General features: G+C 46.2%; 1 protein-coding gene across 7 annotated transcripts in view; it reads right to left on the bottom strand.

Annotated features, from left to right (window-relative positions):
• The window catches only part of SUN1 (Sad1 and UNC84 domain containing 1), a 65,362-nt gene extending 62,630 nt beyond the window's left edge, over positions 1-2,732 (bottom strand). For 6 of the 7 annotated variants that reach the window (XM_014583942.2, XM_027768028.1, XM_027768027.1 and 3 more), the window contains exon 1: positions 2,649-2,732. The gene's annotated coding sequence lies outside the window, so the exon portion shown is untranslated. The remainder of the gene's footprint in view (positions 1-2,648) is intronic. The other variant, XM_014583943.2, reaches the window with a different exon arrangement.
• Between the last annotated feature and the right edge of the window lie 20,624 nt (positions 2,733-23,356).

Consider the following 23,356-nt stretch of genomic DNA (forward strand, 5'->3'; position numbering starts at 1 on the left):
GAGGCACCATCCTGGAATGGGGGATGAATGAATCTTCCCATACTGACAACTCACTCTTCTCCACTCAACTTCTCAAGTAAGAAAAGATATTGAAGAGCCCTTCTTGGGAACTCTAAGTCCCCTCCCCACCCACCCCCCCAAAAATCAAAGGTTGAAGTTTTCTCCAGGAATCCAACTAGTGAGTCCTATCACCCAACAGTGATATGACGAACTCATGTCACAGACCTTCCAATGGGTCTGCAGCATCCCACACTCAGACAGGAAGTGCAATCACAACCACCCAACATTCCAGGAAAGAAAGAGGCAAAAGAAGCAAACATGTGGCCAGGGAGGAAAATGAGAAGATACTGCATTTATGATTAAGAACATGTTCTAGGGACCAGCAGGTGGAATGATGGTTGGGGTGCTGGACACTCCCACATGGCCAACTATGGTTCAAATCCCGGACCTGGTGGCTCGCTTTCTCACTTTCCCTCTCTCCCTCTCTATGTCTCTCTCTGGTCAAATTAAAATATGTGAATGAATCAATAAAAAGTTAAATAAATAATTCTTAAAAAAAAAAAAAAGAACATGTTCTAAATTCTAGAGGAGGAACAAAAGTTTTGAGAATTGTCAAATATCATGACCAAATTAAAATGCTAAATAGATGAGTGGGAAAAAAAGATTGAGGGAATCTAGAAAGTGGAACTAAAAGACAAAAATGGAAAACGGAAGAAAAACAAGTATGAAACTAGCCCACAAGGTCCAATGTCCAAATAACAGTATTTCCAAAACACACAAAAAAGACAAAACTAAGGGGGAAAAAAGTAAATAAAGAGGAAATTCTTAAAGAAATAATTTGAGAGAATTCTTCAGAAGTAATCATCTGGAATTTCCAGACGTAAAGGAACCATGAAGTAGCCAACAAAACAGGTGAAAACAGACTAAATACGTGATGGTGCTACACACGGAAGACTCAGAGTAAAACTAGACTATACAGGGACCAGCAGTTAGCGTAATGGCTATGTCGCTGGACTCCCATGTAGTCGACTGCGGTTCGACTCCCAGACCCGGTGGCTTGAAACATGTCGGGCACATGTGCATGCGTGACCAAGATCCAGAGAAGAGAATGAAGGAGAAGGGATTATGGTGTGGCCATCCCCCTTAGGGGGTGATTTCTCACTTTCTGTCTCTCTATCTGGCGAGGGCACACGCCCTATAGCAAAAACCTCTCCCTTCCCCCCCCCCAATAAAAAAACTAGACTGCATACAAAGGACTCAATACAAAGATGCACAATCAGAGCAACAGAGCATTTCAACAATACTGGACGCCTAAAAGACAAAAAGAAAGAGTTTTTAACTTGGAATTACACAGCCAAATGTACCTACAATGATTTGTAAGAGGAGAATAAAGTTACTTTCAGACAAGCAAAGCGTTCAGGGATAAATAACAACAACAATAATAAAAACCAATTGAAGGCCTAAGAGCCTCAGGCCCACACCTGCAAGGTAGATGAGGATGAAGCAGTGCTGTGTCTGGGGGACAGTATTGGTAGTTTCCGTGCCCCCACCCTATTGCAAGGTGCTGGATTTATACAACCCCAATACATCTAGTCTAGGGCCTAGGATTTTGAAGGTGCTTACATGAGCGGCTGTGGCAGGAGCCCAAGTGGGGAACTCCTGAGATTCTGAAGCTTAAAAATGCAGAGCTAGGAGGCCAGCAGGGGGCCTGGTGATCAAGGCACTAGACTCCCACACAGCCATCCATGGTCAGAGTCCCAACGGCTTGAAAATCACGCCAGGTGTGTGTGTATTCGTGCCCAAAATCCCGAAAGAGAGTGGAGGAAACCTGACTGCCTCAAGGCCATCCCCCTGGTGGGTGTTTTCTCACTTTCCCCTTTTTGTCTCTCCAAGGCGACTGCACACGCACTAGGGCAAAACAAAAACAAAGCACCAGGCAGGGCCAGAAAGCCCTTCCTCACGTGAAGACCCCCTCATTCCGACATCTATTGTGGACCCCTACACAACCAGGCTCTCACCAAAACACTTTTCTGTGCCCTTCTCCTGATCCTGCGAACTAACCCTAGCCCGCGAGAAGCTGCGCACCTGCGCCGCCTGAGCAGCGACCGTCCACAAACACCGGGCGCGCGGGGTGGGGGGACGCACCTGCCGACACCTGCTAGGTTCAGGACTCGCGCGGCGGCGGGCGTTCTGTACCTGCGCGCCCGTCGGGGATTTGGGGGGCGGGGGTGGGCCGAGGAGCTGCGGACGTAGAACCAAGGAGCTCGAAGCCAAGATTGGGGAGGCGGGTGGAGCGGGCTAGGGCCAGGGGGCCTCGATGGCAGAGGAGCTCGCGGGAGCTTGGAGACCCTAGCTCGCCGAGGGCTGGTGGTCTCGGACCCAGGGACCGGGAACAGAAACTGCCTGGCCAGGAAGTGGGGCGCATAAGCAGCTGGGGATGAGAAGCAGCTCCAGGCGGACGGGCGGGGTCGAAGCGTGAGCCCAGGCCCGCGGCCGTTGGCGGCCCAGGCCGGGCCCGCAATTCGGCCTGCCCCCTTCCTGAGGGACATCTTCGGCGTCCCTCCAACCACGGCGTCTCCCATGGCCCCAGGGTCCTCAGGCCCCGACCCGGGAGCCCTCTACCCCAGTCCGGCACGCCGGGTACTCACCTGCCTCGCGCCGCCGCACCAGGCCTGGTCCGCACCGCCCAGGCCCGGCCCGAGAGGATACCCTGCCAGCGCCAGCCAATCGAGCGCCACGCCCGGGGCCAGAGGCGGGAGCAAAACAGACGCTCACCAATCCCGAGCGCGCCACCTGAAGCTCCCAGGCCAATGAAGAGAGGGCTACGGACCGCGGCTAAGGAGCTGGGCGGGCGTCGGGCGGGGGAGAAAGAGGGGGAGGGGCCGGAGAGAAGCGGAGAGAAGGTGGGCCCGCATCTCAGCGGCTGGCGCGTCTCAGCGAGGGGCGGTACCTCGGTGAAGGGCAGCATCTTGGGAAGGGGTCTGCATCTCAAGGGTGGGAGCGTTTCCTCCGGGACTGGACCTTATCTCCAAGCCGCATTTCTGGGTTGGGCCTCGCGGTGTCCTAGGCACCGTTGCGCTTTTCAGGCTGTGGTCTGCTGGCCAGCACGAGCCTCTGCTCTGCACCCTTTACCCCTGAGACCACAACAGTCAGACCATCTCTTTGGTCCCAGCCAATGGGTCCTTTCTGTCCACGTCCCGGCTGAGCCCCTCCCCTGTGCCGGGGCGCTGGAGAAGCAGCCCCAATTCCCGCGGAGATAGGGAGCCCACTAAAGCGTGCTCTATGCAGCTGCCCCCACGGCTTACCTCACTTGCTCCGCAATCTTCAGTGTCCACCCGCGTGTCCACCATTAGGGCAACGCGCCCTTCCAGTGTGCGCCTCTTGTAGCCTTGGCAGGCACGCGGTAGGCCTGGCACCTGTCAAACCAACAGTCTACGGGGTCCTCCCCAGGCACCTGCCCACGCCTCTACTGCTTCCTGCCTTTTGTGGGATGTAAGTGGAGAAATATGTAGGTGAGCCTTCTGACCCGAGTTCTAGAAGATTAAAAGTCCAATCTTACCTTTGTGAAATTTGCAGGTTCCCTTTCCCACATGCACTAGGCTACACTGTGTATTGCAAACATTGCTTTGTTCTTTATAGCTTTTAAGTATTATTTACATACAATTTTCACCTTTAAAAAGTGGTGGGTTTGATGTGCTTTGACAAATTCATAGTTGTGTGACTGCCACTACAATCAAAATAGAGAACATTTCCCTTACCCCCAAATGTCCCCTTTTCTCTTTGCAATCACTAACCTCTCTCCACCCACTAAATTGTTTTCTGTCTTACAGTTTTACCTTTTCCAGAAAGTTACATAATAGAATTATGCAGGAAGTAGCTTTTTGAGATTGTCTTCTTCACTCAGCCTAGGGCTTCAGAGTTCCTCATATTGTCTCTCATAGTTCTTTCTTATTGCTGAGTACATCTATTGGACAAGTGTTTAAAATCTGTTTATTCACACCATTCACTAGTAGAGGGGTTGGTAAACCTTTTCTGTAAAGGCCAGACAGCAAATATTTTAGGCTTTGCAGGCCACACCATCTCTGGCAAGTACTCAAGTCTACGTTCCAGGAGCAGTCAGACACTACAAGGAATGGGCATGCTTGTGTCCCAGTTAAAACTATTTACACAGACAGGGTCAGCAGGTGGCATGGTGGTTAATGTGCTGGACTCTCCCACATGGCTGGCCATGGTTTGAGTCCTAGACCTAGAGGCTTGCTTTCTAACTTTTCCTCTGTGTGTGTGTGTCTGGTCAAATTAAAATAAATGAATGAATAAATACAATTAAACAATTATTTTAAAAAATTTACACAGACAGACAGCTGTCTGGACAGACCAGTGGGCCATAGTTTGCTAGTTGGGTGGACTTTTGGGCTATTTCCAGTTTTCAGCTATTATGAAAAAATTCTCGATAAACATTCACAGGCAGGTTTTTGTGTAGACATTTCTCTTTGATATAGCTCTTTGGTTTTATGATCTAGTTCCCACGTTTCTCTCATACATAAACTTGATTTTCAAAATAGAGCATTAGCTTTGATGGCCTTTATGTTGCTGTTACAACCTTGAATTAGATCTATTGTTAAAAATGTCAAATCTGTTTTGGGGGAAGATTTAAAAAAATTTTTTGAGACATTTTTGCTATAGGGTGCGTGTGCTCGCCAGACAGACAGAGAGAGACAGAGAGACAGAAAGAGAGAAATCACCCCCCAGGGGGGATGGCCACGCCGCAATCCTTTCTCTTCCATTCTCCTCTTAGGATCTTGGGCATGCACACACACACGCCTGGCGTGAGTTTAAGCCGCCAGGTCCGGGACTTGAACCGCGATCGACTACATGGGAGTTCAACGTCATAGCCATTTCGCCAACTGCTGGGGGGGAGGGAAGATTTTGACAGATAGCTGTGCCCTTTCTCCACCCACAGCCCATTGGCCAGGTCTCTCTCAACAAGATGGACATTTGGGTATTAGAAGGCCCCCTGAGGGAGCCAATCTCCACCCTGTTCACAGCACAGCACCCTGCAGGGCCTCGATCTGTGGAGCACGTTAAGGAAGGGACAAAGTTAAAGAAGCAGGCTAGAGCCAGCACCTTGATGCAGCCATAGTGAGCTGCTCAAGAGAAGCCAGATTCCCCATGGCAGCCATGGTCCAAATCCCTAGTCTGGTGAGCACGAAATGCTATGCATGCGAGTGAGTGCCCAAGATCTGACAGGTGAGAGGACTGAGAGAAGCGGATCATAGCACATCCAGACCCTGTGGAGGGTGCTTTCCCCACCTCCTATGTGTACACACATACGTTCTGTCATGAATAAAAGGAAAAAAAAGTTTGGGCAAAATAAAACAAGCAAGAGGGCTGGGACTTCGTGCCCCTTCAGCACAGCCTGGGTCTGTGTTCCTCTGTTGGCCACTGTTCTTGCTTCAAAAGAGGATGCTGATGGCATGGTGTACTTCCAAATGTCTGTCCCTGAGCTTCTTCCCCATCTTTCCAACACCGATGAGCAGTACAATATAGCCATTGCTATTTCACAGTGAGGGAAACTGAGGCAAAGCCCATACCAACAGCCTGGCTGGAGTGAGGCCACTGTCTACGCTGAAGCATTGCGGGCAGCAGACATTGGTTTTACAGAGCTCCCGGGAAGTAGTAGTTCTTCTCTGTGAGCTCACACCTCAAACTTGGCAGCAGGTTCTGCCTGTCAGTTGTAAACAGAACCCGACTCCTGAGAGAGGAGCAAGAAACTCAAACTCAGGGCTTTGTGCCATCTGGATGATGGTGTCTGTATGAGGATCAGAAGGCAGGGCCAGTAGAAAACCAGGTAAAGGAAAATTACCCAGTTGATCTCTGCCAGGGCTCAGGAAATCCCTTTCTCTCAACTACTCTGCATGCTGATTCTCTGTCCTGCTTGCTTCTGGTTCCTGCTTTAGGTGGGAACTGGCCACAAGGGAAGTGGTTTCTGCCCTGGTTGTACCCTGCGGCCAGAAAGGTGGCCCCTTGTCCTGGGACAGTGTCAGGGTGTGTGAGTCCGTAGGGACTAGTAAAAGGAACAACATGCCAAAGAGCTACACAGTGCCCTCTTCAACCAGCATTTCCAAAATCCACACACAGCTGTTCCTACTATTGACAGTTCTGTCTTTGTTTTGAGTCAACCTCTGTCCCTCAAGCAGCAGTCAAGAAAGTGACTGAGAGGCACCAATCCTTGCCTTTGTAAGAATGGAGAATGTCTGCAACAGGGGCATGCATTGTGTTTCCGCCGTGGGGGAACTCAGTGAGACTGACCATAAGTGGTGAGACTCAAACCGGCTCCAGGGCAAGGGCCTTGTCTCTTTCCATTTCTGGTGGTGCCAGGCATCCTTTGACTTGTGGCTACATCACTCCCTTGCCTGTTTCTGCCTTTGCCTGGCCTTCTCTTATTCTGTCTTTCTCCTTTTATAAGGATAATGTCATTGCATTTAGGGTCTACCCTAAATCAGGAGAATCTTTTTTGTTGCTGTGTTTGGAGAGGTTTTTGCTATAGGCTGCGTGTGCTCACCAGACAGACAGACAGAGATAGAGAGACAGAAAGAGAGAAATCATCCCCCAGGGATCTTGGGCATGCATGCACACATGCCCGATGTGAGTTTTAAGCCACTGGGTCCAGGACATGAACCGTAGTCAACTACATGGGAGTCCATCGACATAGCCATTACTCTAACTGCTGGTCCTGAGAATCTTGAGATCTTTACCTTTATTACCTTTGCAAAGACCCTTATTTCAAATGAGGTCATATTTAGAAGTTCTGAATATGGAACACACCTTTTAGGGGCTGCTATTCAACCTTTTACAGTTGATTAGCAAACCTACTAAGAGACATCTTGACCTCCTCCCCAATTCTTCCATCCTAAAAACAAAACACCTCCCAAATTCCTCCTTACCTATGTCTTTATTTCTCTCTCTGGAGACCATCCTGAGCATGCCATCATAACTCTTATTATGGTTACCAGTCACTCCAATTCGCTGAAGCCCATGGTTAGTTCTCAGACCTCATGTTAGGGTATTTATAGGTGTTTGATCTTGACTACCCTCCTCTTCTCTACACCCTTCACTCACTGACTAGCAGGAACTCTCTGGCTCACCTGTCCTGAGGCTCCTTGTCATCTTCCTTGCTGGTTCTCCCTTGTCTCCCTTGTTCTCCCTTGCCTCTAGATGTGCAAGAGTTCAGGGCTCATCCTGGATACCTTCTTTCTACTGGGTAACTGGGAAAGTCAGGACACCTTCTTGCATAGGAAAATATGCCATGACTTTCCCGATGACCTCATACATCCCCTCTACTTCCAATACGATCCATAAACAGATGACCCCCAAGTTTATATCTCTAGACAGGAACTGCCCCAAACTCTGTTCTTTTGCCTACTCTCCATCTTCTCACGTATCTCATGGCTTCTCCAATTTAACATCTTCCAATTGGAGCCCCCAACCTCACCCCAGACCTGCTCCTACTCTGGTCTTCCTCACATTGGCCAAAGATGATCTGCTTTTCCCCACTCCTCCCAAATCCTCTCTGCTCTCCTTGCTCCTCAAGTCAAAATCTTGGGGCTTTCCTCAACCCCTCTCTCAATCACACATCAGCAAAGCTTTGGCTCTACCTCTAAAATAGACCCAAAATCTGAGCATGCCTCTCCCCCAGGCTGCACCAATCCTGGCCCACCCACCACCAGTCCTGGTTTGGGCCCTTGTCTCCTTGAGCAGTCTCTTTGATTCCTCCCTTGGCCTTCAGATTCTTCTTGACATGGTGCTGGACAAATCAGATCACCACAGCCATGTGTCCCAGGTCGCTGACAGGAGAAGCCCAGTCCTTACTGTGGCCCAAAGCACCTTGAGTTATCCTTGTCCCTTTCTAAGTGTGTTGTTTTTCAATTGAGGTGAAATTCATGAAACATGAAGGTAACCATTTTATGGGAATGTAAAATGGTACAGTTGCTATAGAAAGCAGTATGGCAGTTTCTCAAAATATTAATGATCAAGCGATTCTACATTTCGGTATACACCCAAAAGAACTAAAATAAAAAAAAATTTTTTTTTGCAAGACAGTGGACATGCTTATAGAGAGACAGAGAAGAGGGAAGAGGGAGAAAGCACTCCCAGATGGGGTGTGGCCATGCCACAATCCTTTCTCCATCCTGTCAGAATTTGGGACATATACACATGTGAACCTAGCATGTTTTTCAAATCACCTGGGCTGGGATCCAAACCCAATGGCTGGCCATGTGGAATCCAGCTCCCTTAACTACCAGTCCATGGGGCCAGCTCTAAAAGCAGAATCATAGAGAAATAACTGTACATTCATATTCATAACAGCATGATTCACAATGGCACAATGGTCAAAAGATGAAAGAAACCCAAGAGTCAAATGCAATGAACAGATAAAGAAAACATGCTTTGTACACACAGTGGAAAATTATTCAGTCTTAAAAAGGAAAAAAATTCTGACAAATGGTGAGATATGAATAAACTTTGAGGACATTATGCTCAATGAAATAAGCCAGTCACAAAAGGACAAACATTGTGTGATTCAACTCCTCTGTGGTCTCTGGAGTAACTGAATTAATAGAGGCAGAAAGCAGAAGGACAGTTGTCAGGGGCTGAGGAGGTGGGGAATGGAGTGGGACGTTTAACTGGGGACAAGGTTTCTGTTTGGGAAGATGGAAAAGAGTTCTGGAGATGAACAGCGGTGATGGCTGAATGACAACATGAATGTACTTAACACTACTAAATTGTATAATTAAAAATGGCTAAAATGGCAATTTTATGTGATACGTATTTTACCACAATTAAAAAAATTAACTATTTTAGTACATCTACTCTGTTGCATAATCTCCGCTTCTATCTAGTTACAGAACTTTTTCAGCACTACTTTTTTTAATCACTCTTAAAGAAAGCCCAGTACTGGGACCAGCAGTTAGCATAATGGCTATGTTGCTGGACTCCCACGTAGTTGACCGCAGTTCGCGTCCCGGACCCGGTGGCTTAAAACTCATGCTGGGCACGTGTGCATGCGTGCCCAAGATCCTGAGAGGAGAATGGAGGAGAAGGGATTGCGGCGTGGCCATCCCCCCCGGGGGGTGATTTCTTGCTTTCTGTCTCTCTGTCTCTGTCTTTCTGGCATGCGCCCTATAGCAAAAACCTCTCCAGAAAAAAAAAAAAAAATGAAAGAAAGCCTGGTACTATTCAGCAGTTAAGTGGTTCCCACCCACTCTGGCTTTGTTCTACGTTATCATAGCCTTACTAACTTAGCATCTGTCCCCACCACCAGAATGAACACTCCATACGGAAAGCGATTTCTGTCTTATTTGCTGCTGAGTCCCAAACCTGGTACATAGTGGGTCTTCAGGGACCTCCTGGTGGATGAACTGAGCCTCCAGGATGAATACTTAATCTCTGCATCTGAGTTCCCAACAGGCAGCCTATGGAATCAATACAGACTGCAAACTGTTGTTGGGTCCTACATGGTTTTTTCAGAAAGCATTAATTAGTTGCCAATATTTAAAGATTAAAGGACTTCTCTTCTTCATTTATTTATGTATCTTTTTGAGAGTTTTTTTGCTATAGGGCGCATGCGCTCGCCAGACAGACAGAGAGAGACAGAGAGACAGAAAGCAAGAAATCACCCCCCAGAGGGGATGGCCACGCCACAATCCTTTCTCCTCCATTCTCCTCTCGGGATCTTGGGCACGCACGCACATGCGCCTGGCGTGAGTTTTAAGCCACTGGGTCCGGGACTCGAACCTCAGTCAACTACGTGGGAGTCCGGGGACATAGTCATTACGCCAACTGCTGGTCCCCCCCCCTTTTTTTTTTGATTTGGACTTCCAGCTTCTCTTGAAAAAAAAAAAAAATCAGAGCATCTGGCACTGCAGGCCCTGCTGCCCCATAGCCACACTCAGTGGGGCTAAGGAGAGGGGCCCTCCGTGTAGGGCAGAGAAATGGAGGCATACTCCACTCCAGGGATCTGGCAGTGGGGACCCTGGCCCCCAAGACTTTCTAGAAATCCAAAGGGACAAAGGAAGCCTCAGAAACTAGTCAGCTACATTGTCCAGGCAGTCACCCTGGAAGGCAGCCAGCCACCCCCCAGGTCTTCCTGTGCATGAAACCTCCCACTTAATTGCAAAATATACTTGTTGGGGGCTCTACCCTGTTGAGAGGGAAAAGAGTAGGTCTGAAAATGATGACAGGGGCTGGGGGGGCTGGATAGGTGAGAGGACAGGCTGTGCCTCTGTTTTGGATGGGAGAGCATTATTCCTAGTCCTGGGCTGGAGGCCTGGCCAGCCTGGGAGTGTGCTGCCAAGGAAAAGGCTGGAGAGAGGAGAGAAAATGAAAGCCTCTGGGACCGAGGAGAGCCAGATTCTGAGTAAAGCTCAGGAAGTGGGGTCCTGAGCTGAGTTCTTGTTGTTGCTGGGTTTTTTTTGTTTTGTTTTGTTTTGTTTTTAATTTTACTTTTATTCATGATAGCACATGTGCACAGTGACATAATAAAAAAATTAGCCATGTGTGTCTTTAATATAAAAACATGAAAATAGGTGTTTCCTTGAAAACATGTCTTACCCTGTATTTTTTGCCTTTCTGTTACATAAATGATATTTACATAAAACCACCAGTGGACTTTTTAGGAATGGCAATTAGTAATTAAGAGTAGAAACAGTGGGAACCAGCAGTTAGCGTAATGGCTATGTCGCTGGACTCCCGTGTAGTCGACCGTGGTTCGCGTCCCGTACCCGGTGGCTTAAAACTCATGCCGGGCGCGTGTGCGTGCATGCCCAAGATCCCGAGAGGAGATGGAGGAGAAGGGATTGCAGCGTGACCATCCCCCCGGGGGGTGATTTCTCACTTTCTGTCTCTCTGTCTCTCTCTGTCTGGCGAGTGCACACGCCCTATAGCGAAAAAAACTCTCCAAAAAAAGAGAGTAAAAACAGTGAGGAAAAGATGTCTTCCATAATTTTTCTTTCTGTCATCTGATATAGCTATTTATTTTAAAATTTGAAAACTTTTTAGTAAATTATTATTATTATTATTATTGCCATAGGATGTGTGCACTCCCCAGGGAGAGACGGAGAGAGGGAAAGTGAGAAATCACCCTCCAGCAGGGATGACCACGCTGAAATCCCTTGTCATTCATTCTCCTCCTGGGATCTGGAACATTCACATGCACCCAGTGTGGTCCTTAAGCCTCTGGATCCAGGATTCAAATCATGGTCAACCATGTGAGAGTCCAGCACCTTAACCACCATGTTACCTGCTGGTCCTTCTGGTAAATATTTAAATCTTTATAGGCTGTACTAGTATGTATTCTGAAGACATATAAATCACAGTTATTGAGATAATTGTAGATTCACATACAGTTGTAAGAACTAATATACCATTTACCTAATGGTATCATTTTGCAAAACTATAGCATAAAATCACAATCTAGATATCTGCATGGAGGGCCAGCAGGTGGCGTGGAGATTAAAGCAGCTGGATCTCACGTGGCCTACTGCATGGTTTGAGACCTGGACATAGTGGCTTGAAAAAACACACCAGGTACATGTGTGTATCTGGCCAAACTCCCAAGAAAAGAATGGAGGGAAAGGGATTTCAGCATAGCCATCCCCTCTGGGAGGTGATTTCTCACTTTTTCTCTGTCTTTCTCCACTAAGTGCATGTTGCCTGTACCAAAAAAAAAAAAAAAGGCCACAATCAACCAATCTTGCTCAGATTTCCCCAATTTTACTTCTACTCGTGTGTGTGTGTACATGTTTATTTCTATGGATGGTATCACATGTGTAGATTTGTGTTCACCACCAGGGTTAAAATATTAAAAACTTGGTGACCACAGAAATTTTTCTGATGCCCTTTTATAATCACACCCTGCCCTTATCATGCCCTTTCCACTCCTTGTCCCTTACACCTGTCAACCACTAATCAGCCCTGTTTTAAATTTAGGGCTGACTCCATTGCCTAGTGGTTAAAGAGGCTGGATCTCACATGGCCAACCACAGTTCAAACCCTGGCCCTTATGGCTTCAAACACATGCCGCACAGGTATGCAGGCATGTCCAAAATCCCAAGAGGATGGAGAAATGGAGGAGAAAGGATTGTGGTGTGACCATGCCCAAATAGGGCTGCTTTCTCCCTCTTTTGTCTCTCTGCCTCTCTCTAGTAAGCACAAATGCCCTCTGGCAGTTATAAAAATAAAGTTACAAAAATGGGATCAGACAGTATGTGACCTCTTGAGGTTGGCTTTTTCACTCATAATTCTCTGAAGATTTGTCCAAGTTGTTAATACACTGGAATCAGAAGACTTGATATGAAGAAAAAAATGTAAGGATCTCATTTCATTTTATACTGATTAGTGGGTTATATAGTGGGCTAAATAAAATACATTTTCAAAATTAATTTTGTGTTTACTTTTTAGGCAGTGATTAGACACACGTTAGTTATATGTATGTGCACATTCTCTCCCTGTTGGATTCTGGGTTCCCTGAAGACAAGGACAAGTCTGTTCAGTTACCATCTCTTCAGTGTCCAGCACAGGCTTGGCCCACAACAGGGGCTCAGCATGTTTTATAGGATGAATAGACCCTAGATCTAATGACCTCATTAAGCAAGAGCTCCAGGTGACCAAGTGATGCCATCATGGAACATCCAATGCTACCAAATTCACGGGGCAGACTTCTTCAGAATCCAAGTGATCAAGTGATTCTATAATTAACTCTTTTTTGTGGAGAGGTTTTTGCTATAGGGCGCATGCGCTTGCCAGACAGACAGAGAGAGACAGAGAGACAGAAAGTGAGAAATCACCCCCCGGGGAGATGGTCACGCTGCAATCCCTTCTCCTCCATTCTCCTCTCGGGATCTTGGGCACGCACGCACACGCGCCCGGCGTGAGTTCTAAGCCACCGGGTCCGGAACGCGAACCGCGGTCGACCACGTGGGAGTCCAGCGACATAGCCATTACACCAACTGCTGGTTCCCAATATAATTAACTCTTCATCCATGGGAGTTCATTGGTCCAGTTATCTGGTAGTACTGTTAGCGGTTAATTCACCTTGAAAGGTGCCCAGGAAAGCCATCTGTCCAAAGCTTGATGAGCTAAGTTATTTTCTTACCTTGTTTTTGTTTTGTTTTTAACTCTTAAAATGAATATAATAATAGTATCCATCATTTTTTGGGTACTTCCTGATGTGGGTCTTGTCTTTCTCAGGGGACTTGGCATATACAATCCCGCTGAACCTTCACATCTCCATAACAATTGAGGACATTGAGGTTCAGAGAGATGGCCTTCCCATGTTCACGCTGCTAGTAAATATCAAGTCTAACACTCAAAAATCAAGGTCCATATGACTCTGTAGCCTGAGGCTTTGCCACTATGAAAACTGCTATACTCCTAACACATTTTTGGAAAACACACACAAATATTTTGAAAGTTAAAAACATAGATCACATCTAGCCGTGGTGGTACAGTGACAATGCAGCATTCTGTGACCATGAAGCCACATGGGAGAGTCCTGGGTTTGTGTCCTGAGGTCTCCCTGTACATGCGGGTGTACGGGTGTACACATCCCTGTGGACCTCATCTGGCTGACAGTGAGGGTGAATCATGGTGTGAAGACCCTGCTGAGGGTTTCTCTCTCTCCCTATTGGAAGATACAAATAAATAAACTTCAAAAACACATAGGTCTCTCAGAACCAGCAGTTGGTGTAATAGCTATGTCACTGGACTCCCATGTAGTTGACATGATTCGAGTCCTGAACCTGGTGGCTTAAACTCATGCTGGGCGTGTGTGTGTGCGTGCCTAAGATTCCAAGAGGAGAATGGAGGAGAAGGGATTGCGACATAGCCATACTCCCTAGGAGGTGATTTTTCACTTTTTGTCTCTCTGTCTTTCTGGTGAGCACACACATCCTATAGCAAAAACCTCTCAAAAATAAATAAATAAATAAAAAAGCAAAGGGACCAGCAGTTAGCGTAATGGCTATGTCGCTAGACTCCCATGTAGTCAACCATGGTTTGAGTCCCGGACCTGGTGGCTTAAACTCACTCCAGGTGTGTGTGCATGCGTGCCCAAGATCCCGAGAGGAGAATGGAGGAGGGATTGCGGTGTGACCATCTCACCTGGGGGGTGATTTCTCGCTTTCTATCTCTCTGTCTCTCTCTGTCTTCTGGCAAGCGCATGCGCCCTATAGCAAAAACCTCTCCAAAAAAAGAAAAAAAAAAAAAAACAAAGAAAAAACATAAAACAAAAAACACATAGGTCTCTTTAACTTGTCACTCATTTAAACATTTACTTCTGTAAACATTTTAAAATTTATTCTGTAACTTTTCTACGAACATATATAGCATGTTCATTTTTAGAAAAGTGAATAGTAGAGCCATTGTCTTACAATATGCTTTTTATACCTAAAAATACATGTAGACATTCTTCCCCATCCACAGACGGAAGTCAAGATCTCAGAAGCTGCCTTTCCCACCCATCACTGGCCTCACTGAAATGACTAGTGAAGAGACACAGAAAAGAAAGTAGGTGGGTGGGAGGGGGAGCCGCTAGTAGAGAGCAGAATGTTTGGGTAGGTGAAGTGGATGGAGGAAGCAGCATCTTAGAATAGGCATTCTGGGGGCAAAGCGGAGGTGGAGGCACATCTTTTCAGTTTCTGAGGCTTGGAGTGGTAGGCTGGGGGTGGGACTGGCACCGTGGGGATTAAGTAAAGCCCTGGCTGGAACAACTGCTCCCTCTCATACCCAGGCCGTAAAGTAAGTGGCAGCTGGCAGGTCTCTGGTCAAAAAGCCAGATAGCTTCAGAGATGGAGCAAATTGCCTGGGGTGGTAAAGGAGTGGTATGGAGTAGGGGAGCCTCCCAAATAACCCCTTCCTCAGTTTGGCAGTTGGGAAGGTTCTCTAATGCCTCCTCCCTTTCCATCCCTCACAAAGCCAGACACCTGGTAAACCTCACCCTTGGACAAAAGCTCCCAATCAACCTCCCTATTTAGGATAGATGTCTGTCAAGAGAAAGGAGTTGCCCAAAATAATCAAGCAAGTTCTCTGTTCATAAACCAGCAGGAGGGAAGAGAACCAAGAACCAAGGGTCAAGCGAAAGAACAACTACTTCCCAAGGCGACAGCGTGACTACAAAACAAAGGAAAACTTGAAAAATATTCTAATTGGGATCCTCAGAGAGGCGAGGAAACATTATATTCTAAAATGAGAATAAGGTGCTATGAAGAAGGAATAATCCATTACATAATAAGAGCTTTTGAAGAGTAAAAGTTTAATGAGCATGTGTCATAAAAACACGACAAATTAGACTTCAAAAAAATGTTTTATGATTTTCTTCAAAAGGTACTACCATTAAGAAAATGACTGGAGGGACCAGCAGTTAGCGTAATGGCTATGTCGCTGGACTCCCACATAGTCGACCACGGTTCAAGTCCCGGACCTGGTGGCTTAAACTCACGCCGGGCGCGTGTGCGTGCGTGCCCAAGATCCCGAGAGGAGAATGGAGGAGAAGGGGTTGTGGCGTGGCCATCCCCCCTGGGGGGTGATTTCTCACTTTCTATCTCTCTGTCTCTCTCTGTCTTTCTGACGAGCACACGTGCCCTGTAGGAAAAAATCTCTTAAAAAAAAATATGACTGGGTAAGTCAAAGACTGGGAGAATATGTTCTCAATACTTGTCCCTCAAATAACTTGTATTGAAATATGAAAAACTCTTAAAACTTAATAAGAAGATAATGTAATTTGAAATGGACAAAAACATCTGAATAGACATTAGCTTAATAATATTTTAATTTCAAAAAGTTTGTGTAAAAATGAAATTAAAGTATGAGTTAATTTTGGTGCAAAAATAATGAAATCCATGCACAGTTTTTTTCATAATACACATTTTCCTTCCTTTCTTTCTTTTTTCTTTGAGAGGTTTTTGCCTTAGGGTGTATGCACTCACCTGAGAGAGACAGAGACAGTAAGAGGAAAAGTGAGAAATCGCCCTCTCGGGGGATGGCCACACTGCAATCCCTTTTCTTCCATTCTCCTCCTGGGCTCTTGAGCATGCACGCACACATGCCTGGCAGGGGTTTTTAAGCTATCGGGTCTGGGACTTGAACTGTGGACAGCCATGTGGGAATCCAGCAACATAACTGCTACACCATCTGCTGGCCCCATATTACACATTTTCTATGAACTTTTTGAAGGTCCCATCTATAAATAACTAATAATCCCATGAAAAGATACTCAACAGTCATGAGGGAAACAAAAATTAAAAGTACAAGATCTTACTATACATCCATTAGAATGGCTAAAGTTTAACAGACTAGCCGTACCAAGTGATAAAGGAGATTCAGAGCAACTGGAACTCTAATACATTTCTGATGGAGATATCAAATGGTACAACTACTTTAGAAAAGAGATTTGTAGTTCATGAGGGAAATAACAATTAAAAGTATAAGGAGATCTCACTACATACCAAAACAGACTAGCCATACCCAGTGATAAGAGAAATGCAGGGCAACTAGAACTCTTATACATATCTGATAGGGATATCAAATGATGTAATTACTTTGGAAAACAGATTAGTAGTTTATTATATAGCTAAACATATACTTACTATGCAACCCAGCAATTCTACTTGCCCATATAAAATGAAAACATGTCCACAGGGACCAGCAGTTAGTGTAATGGCTATGTTGCTGGACTCCCGCGGAGGCGACCGCGGTTCGTGTCTCGGACCCGGTGGCTTGAAACTCACGCCAGGCGTGTGAGCATGCGTGTCCAAGATTCCGAGAGGAGAATGGAGGAGAAGGGATTGCGGCATGGCCATCCCCCCAGGGGGTGATTTCTCACTTTCTGTCTCTCTGTCTCTCTCTGTCTGTCTGGCGAGCGCACGCGCCCTATAGCAAACCCCCCCTCAAAAAAAAGGAAAACATATGTCCACAAAAAGACCTGTATAGGGATGTTTATAGTAGTAGTATTCAAAATGGAACTGGAAAACCTAAATGTACGTCAACTGGTGGACAGACAAAATGTGATGGTATACCCACATTATATATACTACTCAGCTACAAAATGGAATGACCTACTAATACATACAACAACACAGATGTCTCAGGAATAATTATGCTGAGCAAAAGAAGATACAAAGATTACACTGTATATTTCCACCTAAATGACACTTTTAAAAAGACAGCTCTGATCTGCAGTGACAGAAAGCAGATCAGTGCTTGCCTAGGGCCAGAGTTGGGGATAGGGTTTGACTTGGAAAGGACCAAAGGAAAATTTTGGTCTGATGGAAATATTCTCTTGATTGCTGTAGACATTACATAACTGTATGTACTTACCCAAACTCATCAAAACATATTATTAAAATGGAACTATTTCATTGTATGAAAATTAAATCTCAATAAATTAGATTTAAAGAAAAAGAGACTTTGACAAAGTAAAAGAAAAATGTCAATAGAAGGGCTAGAAAATAAAGTCCAATCATTCTCCCAGGGCATAGAGGAAAAAAATAAAATAAAATGGAAGGGGGAAAAAAAAAAAAGAGGAGGGGAAGATGAAGACAAAATGGGTAAGGAGTAATAAGGATGTAGAAGATAGGTCTAAGAAGATTAACACCAGATACACACAATCCTGGGAGTGGCAATGTCTTGCCCAGGGAGTTCCACGTCTTCAGCAAAAATCTAATCTCAGTGGGAGCCTGTGTGCCACATAGCTTCTTTCTTCTTGGTCCCAATTTTGTCTCTTTCAGTCTCTCTTCTTGTTGGAAGCCAGCTCATCTTGGGAGAATAAAGTGAGCTATTTAATAACTATGAGGCTAGCATATATGGCATGGGTGGTTAAAACACTGGACTCCCACCTGGCCAATCATGGTGTGAGTCCCGAACCTGGTGTGTTGCTTTCTCACTTTCCCTTTCTCTCTCTGTTCAAATTTAAAAAACTAAATGACAATAAACATAAAATAAAATAAATCTTAAAAAGATAAATAACTTAAATAAACATTCAGAGGCTGCTAGCCTGGAGCAGTCCCTCAATGAAGGATGTCTTCCAGTCTGGACAAGCACAAAGAGGCCATAATATACACACATCCCTGGATGAACAGGGTTAGCAGGTAATGAACTTTCACAGTGCTCCTAGCCCTACTCAGGGGAAGAAAAAGTATTTGAGTTGCAGCGTGGCCATCCCCCTTGGAGGGTGATTTCTCACTTTCCTACTCACTATCTGTCTCTGGTTAAGTGTACACACCATAAGGCAAAAACGTCTTAGAAAAAAAAAAAAAAAAGGACCTACTCAGGGCCCACTGGTGGTGTGGTGGTTAAGGCAGCTGATCCCATATGGCTGACTATGCAGTTCAAGTTCTCTGGTGTAGCAGTTACATCACTGGACTCCCGCATGGCAGAGCACGGTTCAAGTTTCCTGGCCTGACAGCAGATGGGAGAACCATCTTCTCTGTTCCAGCTGCAATGTTGTCTATTTAAGGGAGTTCCTGCATCAATGTGCAGGTAATTGCAAATCTGCTTTTCTTTTCTTTTTTTTTTTCCTCTTAGTGAATCCTTTTATCTTTTTAAAAATTTTTGCTATGGGGTATGTGTGCTCACTGGAGAGAAAGAGAGAAAGCATCCCTCAGGGCGGATGGCCATGGTATCATCCCTTCTCCATTCTCCTCTCAGGATTTTGGGCACACCTACCCAGCACGGTTTTCTAGCTGCTGGGTTCAGGACCTGAACTGTGTAGTCAGCCATGTGGGATCAGTTGCCTTAACCACCATACCACCAGTGGACCCTGATTGGATCATTTTCTTCTTTAAGACGTTTTTGCCTTATGGTGCGTGAGCTCATCAGAAAGAGAGACGGACCGACAGACAGACAGTGAGAGAGAAAGTGAGAAATGACCCCCCAAAGGAGATGACCATGCCACATTGCCTTTTCCATATTCCTCCCAGGATCTTGGGCATGCAAGCACACCTACCTAGAGTGATCTTTAAGCCACCAGGTCTGGGAACCATACTCGACCATGTGGGAGTCCAGTGATGTAACTGCCACACTACTGGTCCTGAGTAATCATTTTAAGCACTTCCTTATGTGACAGATTTATTTTAAAATAATCAAGTAATAATAAATACTTAGTTATTTCTTGATTTAATCTTCAGTTTCTCAATAGTTAACAATTTATCGATAAAAAGAATCATTTTTCTACTGCTAAAGACATTCTACAAATTAAGCAAGATATTTCAAGACTGAACCAAAATTTGCACTTCGTGGTCCAACCACAGTGGCAGAGACTGCTAAGACACTGATTTGCAGACTGAGAGTACAAAGGTAAGGGTTTGATTCCCAGTCCAGCCCAGGCCAGGCCCAGTGTCATGCACCTGAAATTCTAGCTACTCAGGGAGGCTGAGGCAGGAGGCTGGCCTGGGCAAGGAAGTGAGACCCTGGCTGAAACTGTTTGTATGGTAGTGCTCGCCTGTGGTCCCAGTGAAGTGGCTGAGGCAGCAGGATCACAACACAAGATTCTGCCAAAAAATGAAAAGTTTGCACATAGCAAACAAAAACATCACACCTCTCAGCGTGCACTCTGTTTTAAAGTTTAAACACAAATACTTCATAATTGGTCACATAAGAATAACAAACTTGAAGCACCTCCATTTCGTTTCCTTGTATTGACAACTTCTCTGTGTTAGCTTGATTTATTTTGAATTTAATGTTTAAACGTATGGAGTTGGAGACCAAGATTGGAAAAGCAAGTGCCTCTAACCCCTAAAATGAAAGTACTTGCTCTCTAAAGAAATGTGTGCTTCTGAGTTCACACGTGATGGGGAACAACTGTATAACCAACGTTCTCTGAATTGACTCCCATTTAGTACACATTAAAGGATAAATAACTTAAATGTGCTTAGTAGAAGTTCTATTATTAAAACTCACCAGTAACTGCAACAATTGTTTAGAATTTAGGCCAGTGAAAAATTTTTTCAGGCAGTAGTTTATCATTGTGTACAATGGGTGGTGCATGGTTGTATTAAAAAGAACTTTTTTTGGAGAGGTAAGGGCGTGTGTGCTCTCCAGAAAGACAGAGAGAGACAGAGAGCCAGAAAGCGAGAAATCACCCCCCTCGGGGGATGGCCACGCTGCAATCCCTTCTCCATTCTCCTCTTGGGATCTTGGGCACACACGCACACGCACGCGCCCAGCATGAGTAAGCCACTGGGTCTGGGATTCGAATCGCAGTCAACTACGTGGGAGTACAGCAACACAGCCAATACGCCAGCTGCTGGTCCCAAAGAAGAACTTTTTTAAAAAGAATTATTTTATTTAACTTTATTTATTTATTTATTTTAAAAATTTGACCAGAGAAGGACAGAGTGAGACAAGGAAAGTAAGAAAGCAAGCCTCCACCTGGCAGTCCCCAAAAAGAACTTAAAAAAAAAGAATTTGTTTCTATTTTAACTTTATTTATTTTATCTGACAAGAGAGGGGGGAGAGAGAGAAAGAGAGAGAGAGAAAGAAAGCCAGGTCCGGAACTTGAACCCTGGTTAGCCATGTGGGAGTCCAACATCCTTTACCACCACCACCTGCTGGCCCCTAAAAATAACTTTTTTTTGGAGAGGTTTTTGCTATAGGGCGTGTGCGGTCGCCAGAAAGACAGAGAGAGACAGAGAGAAAGAAAGCAAAAAATCACCCCTCTGGGGGGATGGCCACACTGCAATCCCTTCTCCTCTCTGGATCTTGGGCATGCACGCACATGCACCTCGCGTGAGTTTAAGCATCAGGGTTCAGGACTCGAACCGCGTTCGACTACATGGGAGCTCAGTGACATAGCCATTACGCTAACTGCTGGTCCCTAAAAATAACTTTTTATAAAAGGTTTTTGCCATAGAGAGAGCATGCTCGCCAGAGAAAGAGACAGAGACAACGTGAGGGAAAGTGAGAAGCCATCCCCCCAGGGGGGATAGCCAGGCTGCAATCCTTTCTCCATTCTCCTCCTGGGATCTTGGGCACACAGGCAAACGCGCCCCACGTGATTTAACAAGCCACCAGATCTGAGGTTCGAAATGGGGTCAGCCCGGTGGGAGTCCAGTGACATAACCACCATACCACCTGCTGGCCCCCAAAGGGAGAACTTTTAACTGGTGATTACCGCTTCTCATTCCCCAGAGCATTCGCAGCCTCGTCTATCATTGCCTACATGTGGGGCAGTCAGGATCCCACACGCGGGGAGTCAGGATCCCACTGCCCTAAGCAACAGAAACCAGGTCCGGGTGATCGTGGGAATGTGATGCCTGGCCCCCCGCTGGGATATGGGTGGGGGCAAGAGGATCCCTTCTCTGACTGATGGAGGTCTCGACCTCATGTCGCTGACGGCCTGGGCCCTTGCACCTGCTCCAGAGGTTTCAGATGTCCGTTCTGCTTTGATGTGTTCTTCCCGCCTGGATGGACCTAACTTCTCCCCGAACCCCTCCACGCACCTCCAGCCGTGCTGTCTCATGATGCAGCCCACGTGGTCCCCAGAAATGGGCGCTAGAATGGATCCTGGCCTTGGAGGCGCTCAGAGGCACAGCCCAGGTGACCTCCGCGCCCTCGCCACTGCACCTTCCTGGATGCCTGTAGCTACCGGGCTACCAGTCTCAGCAGAACAATCATGGGTGTCACTTCTGCGCATGCCCAAACACAAAACCTCATCTATTGGACGAATCCTGGCCACGTGCAGCACCCCGGCCACAGGAGCATCTGGGAACCTGACTAGCTGGAACCCACCGCTTACGTGCGTGGCGCCACTGAGGTTGGGTTCTAGGCCCGGGAAGACTCTGACTGTGAACACACAGGTAGCAGCCGCCCTGTGCGCCAGGCAGATCAGAGACTGGAAACTGTTCTGGAACGCGGTCATTTGACGAAAACATCCCAGCCAGCAGCATGGAGGTCCCATCCCCACCCCCTCCTGGTCGAGGGACAACAGACCAATCCTGCTGATCCTGAGCAGAGGGGCAGGTGGATGCCAGCCGGCAACAGATGGCAGAGCTAGAGCTGCAGGAGGGGGCCCCAGGGAGGTTCCAAGTCAATGCCGGCATTGATTGTATCAAACTTCTGGAACTCTTGAGCTCACACGTTTCTTCTTAATGTGGCAGCAGGAGAGCATCTGTTGAATATACACAAAGAAGCCAAACACTGGGACTTGTTGGCAAAAAAGGGAGTAGCTGTGTTCACCCAGTGTCAGCCAGCCTTGCCCAGTCTGTGGAAGTGCTGTCGGGAAGGTATTAATGGAGACCTGAAGCTCCCTCAGAAATTTCTCAGCTGCCCTGGAACAGGTGTCAGGAAGAGTCTGTGTGCTTAGGAGTTTGAGCTACTAACGATATGGAAAGAGGCAGTGGGGCTTCTAGACTGAGGAGAAACATCTGCAGTTGGGCTCAGTCTGGGAAATCCTGTCATTGGACTGTAAGAAGATTCAGTTTTATGCCTTAGAAGTTTTATGGCCCAGAATAACAACTCCTTATCTTGGTTTTGTCCAGAGGTTTTAGATTGTATTAAATTTTCACAGCAGTTCTGAAACACTTTTATTTATTATTTAGGGAAATAAATGAGGCTATAGCACCTTGAGAAGTGTTGGTTGCTTGTCACTCTAGGATGATGATCAAGGCTACTTCCTCCAGACAAGTGAAGTCTGCTTCCAACAGGAGCATTTCCAGCAGGTTTACCTGGCCAGCCACAGCTATACCGCAGCAGGTTGATTCTCGTACTTATAGTGGAACCAGGATAACTCCAGCATAGCCATGGAGCCCAAAGTAATTGGGCGTAGAATGAGAACCTCAACTCAAATGTTATCAAGAGACTCTGAGAAAGGGCTGATGTCTTTCACCAGCTCCAGTTCGTCTGCAGTAACTTAAGAGGCCAGTGTTCTCCCACTTTACATGTGCATCGTCACCACCTCTCTTCCTTCTGTCTTAACTGTCAATTCACTTTTTGACGAACAGAAATATGAAGAAACTAACATAAGATCTTAGAAGATAAAAGTTTAGCAATTAGGGCAGGAAAAGAACACCTACACTTCTAAGTAAATTCTTCTGTCTACAATTACCATTTGTTCTATTTGTTGTCAGCCAAGAACCAGCACTGCCTTGTCTCTTCAAATTACACTTTCCAAGACATTAAGAAACCCTCGAGTAGGTGCATAAGCACAATTGAGCAAGTAGTTTCACCCTTTGAGTAGGTTTCGGGCTTCAGTGTCCAGGCCGGCTGCTGGAGCCATCATATATATAAGAGTCACAAGAAAGAGTCACAAGAAAAAGGCTCCGACCCTTAGGGTATAAGACCAAATGTGTGTCCACATCAGAGG

The sequence above is a fragment of the Tupaia chinensis genome, unplaced genomic scaffold (assembly GCF_000334495.1).
Source record: "Tupaia chinensis unplaced genomic scaffold, TupChi_1.0 Scaffold145208_1, whole genome shotgun sequence".
Taxonomy (NCBI): domain Eukaryota; kingdom Metazoa; phylum Chordata; class Mammalia; order Scandentia; family Tupaiidae; genus Tupaia; species Tupaia belangeri.